The sequence below is a fragment of the Aquarana catesbeiana genome, linkage group LG03 (genome assembly GCF_042186555.1).
Source record: "Aquarana catesbeiana isolate 2022-GZ linkage group LG03, ASM4218655v1, whole genome shotgun sequence".
NCBI classification, from domain to species: Eukaryota; Metazoa; Chordata; class Amphibia; order Anura; family Ranidae; genus Aquarana; species Aquarana catesbeiana.
This window is the reverse complement of record NC_133326.1, coordinates 693,722,413-693,729,143: the sequence shown is the minus strand read 5'-3', so window position 1 is coordinate 693,729,143 and position 6,731 is coordinate 693,722,413. Positions and strand designations below refer to the sequence as shown.

Below are 6,731 nucleotides of genomic sequence, written 5' to 3'. Positions count from 1 at the left end.
TGTTCAGAGTATATAGGGCCTGGGGGCCCCACACCTTTCCTTTTTTAATTCGGGTGCAGGGTTCCCCTTAATATCCATACAAGACCCAAAGGGCCTGGTAATGGACTTGGGGGTACCCATGCCGTTTGTCTCACTGATTTTCATCCATATTGCCAGGACCCGACATTATATTAAAGCCGCAAGCAGTTTTAAATGACTTTTTTCTTTTAAAAATGGCATTTTGTTCAGGGACTGTTCTAAGCACTGGAAACACGTGCCATTTTACAGGCACACTATAGACACCCCCCAAGTACGATATTTAAAGGAATATTTCACTTTTTTTTTTTTTACTTTAAGCATCATTAAAATCACTTCTCCCGAAAAAACAGCAGTTTTCAAAAGTTTTTCTTGCATTGATACATGTCCCCTGGGGCAGGACCCGGGTCCCCAAATCCTTTTTAGGACAATACCATGCAAATTAGCCTTTAAAATGAGCACTTTTGATTTTGAACGTTCGAGTCCCATAGACGTCAATGAGGTTCTAACATTCCTGCAAATTTTCGGTCCGTTCGCAGGTTCTGGTGTGAACCGAACTGGGGAGGTGTTCGGCTCATCCCTACTCAGAACAAAAGGAAGAATGCAAGAGCCACAAGTTGGTTTATACGATTGCAAAACTTTACATAGAATACAGGCCAGGGGCCCAATAAGTGAATGCTGATGGACTGCTACAAGCTACTAAAGAGTGATACAGAAGGTATAAATTCTGAAATTATCAATTAAATGTAAAAAGTAAGTAAACAGAAGTCAATACATTTTCTTCTTAATGCAGCAATAAACTGTTAAGGAGTCATTCACCGAAAGAAAAAAAACATCTAAAAATAATTTCCCCAATCAATTTTGATAGATCCCATGACAATATCAGTAAGCATTTCATATTCCCTATAGCTCCCATGATTTATTCTGCTTAGCTTTAAAAGCTACAATACACTGTGATCACAAAGTTCAACATTTACATGGCAAATGTTTATGGGTGAGCTGAATGATACTATTATTATTATTATTATTATTAATATCTAAATAAATCAACTAACAATTTATTTTTTATAGGTTTATGAAGATATTTTTTAAATTGTTATGGAGTGAAAAGGTTGCAATTGAAGGTTTTGCACTGGTAAAATTCAATCATCCATATTTTTTAATCTATACTTTGACGATTTTTGCTACCCAAGAGCCTTGTGTTATTTTTCTTAGAAAACCTGAACCTACTTTTATTTTTGTTTTTTTATCAACAAATCCTTACATACAATAATGCAATTACTGATTTTAACCAGTAAAAAGGATCTAAGGAAACCTATATTTTGTAAAGCACTGGTTCTCTTTGTGCTGTCTGAATAAATATTTTAAAGAAGTACGCATTACTGAGTTACCACAACACAGAATACACCCTGCACTGAAGGAAATCAGTGGGGCACAACATTACAAATACAATGTCTATTAAAATCAATAAAGTCCCAGCATCATTCCACAATCAGGTGTAAGCTGTAATAAGATATGTTCTATGCTCAGATAATGGAGGAGAACAATAAGACCATGATTGATGTGATCTACCTCTTAGGGTTTCAGACTCCAAATGCTGTAACATTTTTTTTATTCTTTTTATTTCTTCTGATGTATTATGTGACAATATGTGGAAACCTCCTGATCATCACACTGGTGTCCTACAGCAAAACCCTTGATTCTCCCATGTACTTCTTCCTCTCCCAGCTGTCTGTAACAGATATTTTATTAGCAACTAATGTTCTTCCTACCATGCTTTATTCTATATTGAAGAAAACTACTGCCATAATTTAAATTTCTTATTGTTTCACACAGTTTTTTTTCCTTGCTGTCTCAGAAACATCAGAGTGTCTTTTGCTAACAGCAATGTCTTATGACAGATATGTGGCCATCTGTAAACCATTGCATTATACTTTGTTAATGAGTCATCAGGTTTGCTGGATAACAGTTATAATAAGTTGGAGTTTAAGTTTTCTTTCTGGATTGATTTATACTTTAGAGATATCAACGTTACAATTTTGTGGCCCCAATATTATTGATCATTTTTTCTGTGATCTTGACCCCCTTCTAAAACTTTCCTGCTCTGATACAACCATTGTTCAGCTAGAAGCAATATCAACAAGTGTGTTTTTTGGTTTAATCCCAGTCATTATCATCATTGTGTCATATGTTTATATTATAGTCACCATTTTTAAAATCCCCTCAATTAAAGGTAGACAGAAAGTTTTCTCAACATGCAGCTCCCACCTGATTGTTGTTTCCATGTTTTATGGTACATTACTTTTTGTGTATTTGGTACCTAGGAGAGGACAGTTATTAAACTTTACTAAATTCCTATCATTACTGTACACTGCAGTAACCCCATTGATTAATCCAATTATATACAGCCTGAGAAATAAGGACTTGAAACAAGTTGTAGATAGAATTGTCAACAACTTTTTTCATTCACGTCATTAATAATTTTTATAGGTCTGAAAGCTGTAATCTAATAATATTACCTCCCTCACCCTTCTGGTTCTACTAGTTTCTGGAGATACAGTATATCCCCAAATACTGGGCCTCCATCATTTAACTTTGACCAACACACCCAGTGCTCCCCAAACTAACAGCCGCAATCCACACAATCTAGTTTCTTTTCCTCCTCTTCCTAACACCAGCCTCCCCTTCAAATGTGTCCTTTGGAATGTTTGTTCTGTTTGTAACAAACTCACCTCTGTACATGACCTTTTTTTAACTAACTCCTTTAACTTACCCGCTGTTACTGAAACCTGCCTTCAAGAATTTACTCACTTTCCCAGACCTGGTGAATGGAAGCAGGTGGATTTGGTATCCTTCTATCCCCACAAAGCACCTTTCAGGTTCTTCACTCACCTCCCTCCCTGTGCCTCTCCTCATTTGAGGCTCACTGTATTTATTTATTTTCTCCAGTCTCATTGAAAATAGCTGTGTTCTATCAGCCTTCTGGATGGGTATCAATCTTCCTTGATAACTTCTCTGCCAGACTAACCTACTTTCTCTCTTTAGAAATTCCCACAATAATTCTCTGTGGCGTCAACATCCTTGTTAATATTAACACTCCAGGTAACTTCTAAACTTCTCAGTCCAACCTCCTCTTTTGGCCTAAAACAATGGACACATGCTTTTACTCACTCTGTTGACAACTCCCTTGACCTTGCCATCTCCTGCCTATCACTACCTAATTAGCATCACTCTTTCCCCCTCTTTCAAGTCCTCTCCTTCCAACTGCCTAATATGCATAAAAACCTTCACCACTCTAACCTTTCCCTTCTCTATCCTGCAACAGATCACCTCTATAATAAAATCTCACCCCTGTCTTGCCTCAACCTAGCCAGTTCCTTTTACAACAGTTTAATCTCATAATTCCTGGACTCACTAGCTCCCCTCACTGCACGCAGAACCATGCTCCAACCACTGCAAATTTTTCAAACAAATGACACTACAAGTTTCAAAATGCGTAGCCACACTCTTGCACATCTGTAACATAAGACTAAGTCCCTGCAAGACTTCACCCAGGATAAATCTGCCATCCAAAAATACAATTCCTGCCTCTGCACTGACAAATAGATCTATTTTATCATTCTCATTAACACCCTCTCACACAGTCCTCATCAACTCTTTTCTACTTTAACTTATTACTTCGGCTTTCATTGCCTCTACCCACTTACTTACTCATTGCTCAGGAGATCGTTAATCAATTCAAATATGGATTAATGTGATTTGTCATGAGATCTCCACTGTACAGATACCTTTCCCACCTTATATAACATGCCCACTTGCACACTCAATACTTTCCTCATTTAACCCTTGTACTATAGAGGAGGTTTGTAACCTTTTTTCTAATGCCTGCCTAACAACCTGCTCCCTGGACCTTGTTCCCTCACAAATACTATGCTTACCCTCTTGCTCTCTCCTACACTCTCTAACTGACATCTTCAATCTCTCCCTCTCTGCCCAATTTGGACATTTTCCCTTAGCGGTGTACTCATTTTGTTGCCAGTGGTTTAAACATTAATGGATGCGTGTTGAGTTATTTTGAGGGGACAGCAAATTTACACTGTTATACAAGCTGTACACTCACTACTTTACATTGTAGCAAAGTGTCATTTCTTCAGTGTTGTCACATGAAAAGATATAATAAAATATTTACAAAAATGTGAGGGGTGTACTCACTTTTGTGAGATACTGTATATATACATATATATATATATATATATATATATATACACACACAATAAAAAAGAGCAGATCTCTTGTTTAAGTAAATTTTGCCCAAGCAGCTTATACCGTTCTGCAAAATCAATTTAATGTAACTTAATTTAACAAGTACATCCTTATTGAACAGATATTGGTGTCAATAAAAAAAAGTACATGGAGAGGCTCAATATATATCCTAGTGTATACACCACAACTATCTATAGCCCATGGGACTTGATGCTGCAAACTTACATTTCTGTAGAATTTATCCAAAAACTTTTCCACATGGCCATAATAGTAAGATTAGCTTGTAGATAAAATCAAATATAGAAAACTTCCAAGTGTATAAGAAGCCAGGTGGGGCCAACCCCAAATCCATGTTATACTCTGCCCGAGAGTTGTAAAGGGGTGGGGAAGATGGAAAAAAAAAGGCACCCCCAATGCGGATCTCCAGGCGTCCCCACAGATCACAATAAAAAGAGAAGACCAAAAATGCCAAATACTAAAATCAAAAATAACCTAGTAAATATGAAAGTGAACAAAACTACTTAATTACTAGTGCAATTTTGAGTCCTAAATTTAAGCAGATATGCTATAACCTGCCTCAAAAGCAGCAAAAGTGTATCTATAATAAACAGTAAGTAAAGTGACTCATGATGTTAACAAAAGGGACTTGGTGCAATATAGTCCATGAAACTACAGAGTAATTATTGAAAGCTGGTGTCAGCAGCGATTAAGCTGCCAACCCAAATAAGTGGCTGGTTAGCATAACAGCTGCTATAGTGTCTAGTTCCCTATAATACTATTAACCAGTTAAAAAACAGTGAAATATTAATTCAAAAATTAAATGAGACTGATTAAAAAAAAAAAGTGATATTGATACAGATGAATCCAATGGACCCACTGCACCAACCTAAACCGCAAACACAATGCAAATATGAATGTGAATGTAAACAATACCAAACGTGAAAGCCTAAATTCAGCCCAAAACTAAAAAATGAAGTGCCTAAGATGCATGACAAAATAAAAACAAATGCAATACCTAATAGGTCAAGGAGGTCTCATCTCCCAACAAATATGGGAGTTTATTCGAACACCATTTTCCCGAGAGGCCTTCTTTTACACTCTCCCCAAGACGCATAAAAACTTCAGATCCTCTGGGACGTTCTATCGTTTCGGGTAAGGGATGTGTTACCGAAAATGCTAACCGTTACTACAATTCGGTTTTGTTTTGGCTATTCCCTCATATCTACGGGACACTTTGCATTTGTTACAACTATTGGAAGGCATTTATGTTCCCGCCTCAGCATAGTTGTACTAATTGGGATTGAGACACAACCCTGTTAACCACTTCATACCAGCGTCTTTTGCATGATATATCCTAGTGTAGAGTTAACACTGCATTGTCAATACTTTTAAACATAAAAAAATGTGCAAATATCTTTGCTTTCCCTCTTTCATAGGGGCCATGGGGACCCCAGTATTCTGAAATTGATAGGAGGTGTGTACTAAGCATTAACATTGCAATTACCTTCTAGTCCTAGACTCTTGACATCCCACCCAGTGAGTGCTCTCAGCTCTTTCCTTGTCAAAAGAAGTTTATTGAGTATACAATGTTATAAAGATACATAAAGTAAGTTTACAAGGATCTATAAAGTAAGCTCATTGTTTTACAGTAGGGTTTATATAGGTAAATATCATGAAATTTCAAATATTAAACATTGGGTTCACGTAAACCTAAATTAAAGATATATATCATTTCCTTAGTTTCTTTTGTAGGTATTTAAATGATTTATACCTACTATACATATTGTTTACAAGTAGAGTGTATATAGGTCAAATAAATTCTGATAATGAGCTTTAATCGTAAGGTGGAGAAAAGGAAAGAGAAAGAAGAAAAAGGGTTAAAAGGTAGAGGTATGGTCCACAAGGTTGTCCCGCTCGTCAGTTTATTATTCTTTTTAGTTCTCTTTGAAGCCTTAGAATGGGTGGTAGGTGTATGGGGTAAATCCGCGCAATGAATTGAATTTTTTAGTTATGGATATGGCTGCTGCCTCTACACATACAATACCACCTAAGTGGAAAGTATTAAAAAATGGTAAAAAAGCAGGAGTAGTATGGCGCTGCCCTTATGGAGACATTTTTTTTTTTTTTTTATTTCTTTGTAGTGAATGTATTGCCTAGTATCCTTATAGAATTGCTTCTAAAACCTGTATATGTTCAAAAATTGAATAAAACTGACTGGTGGTGAATATTTCTATTCAAAATGAAAATACAACAACTGGTGCTCCAATTGTTCAACAAAGGTGCATTGTGCCCTTTAAGTTAAGTAATAAAGTAGTTGTGGATATAGATGTAATATAATCTAGGTGGAAAGTGTTAAAAAAAAAAAATAAAAAAAAAATAAAAGGAAAACAGGAATAGTATGGCGCTGCCCTTATGGAGACAAAAAAAAAAACCTCTCTTTAAAATTACTTTAT

At 36.2% G+C, this 6,731-nt stretch overlaps 1 pseudogene; it reads left to right on the top strand.

The window, feature by feature from the left end:
- Positions 1-1,548: 1,548 nt before the first annotated feature.
- Positions 1,549-2,493, top strand: LOC141134226 (olfactory receptor 1468-like; annotated as a pseudogene).
- The last annotated feature ends 4,238 nt before the right edge of the window (positions 2,494-6,731 follow it).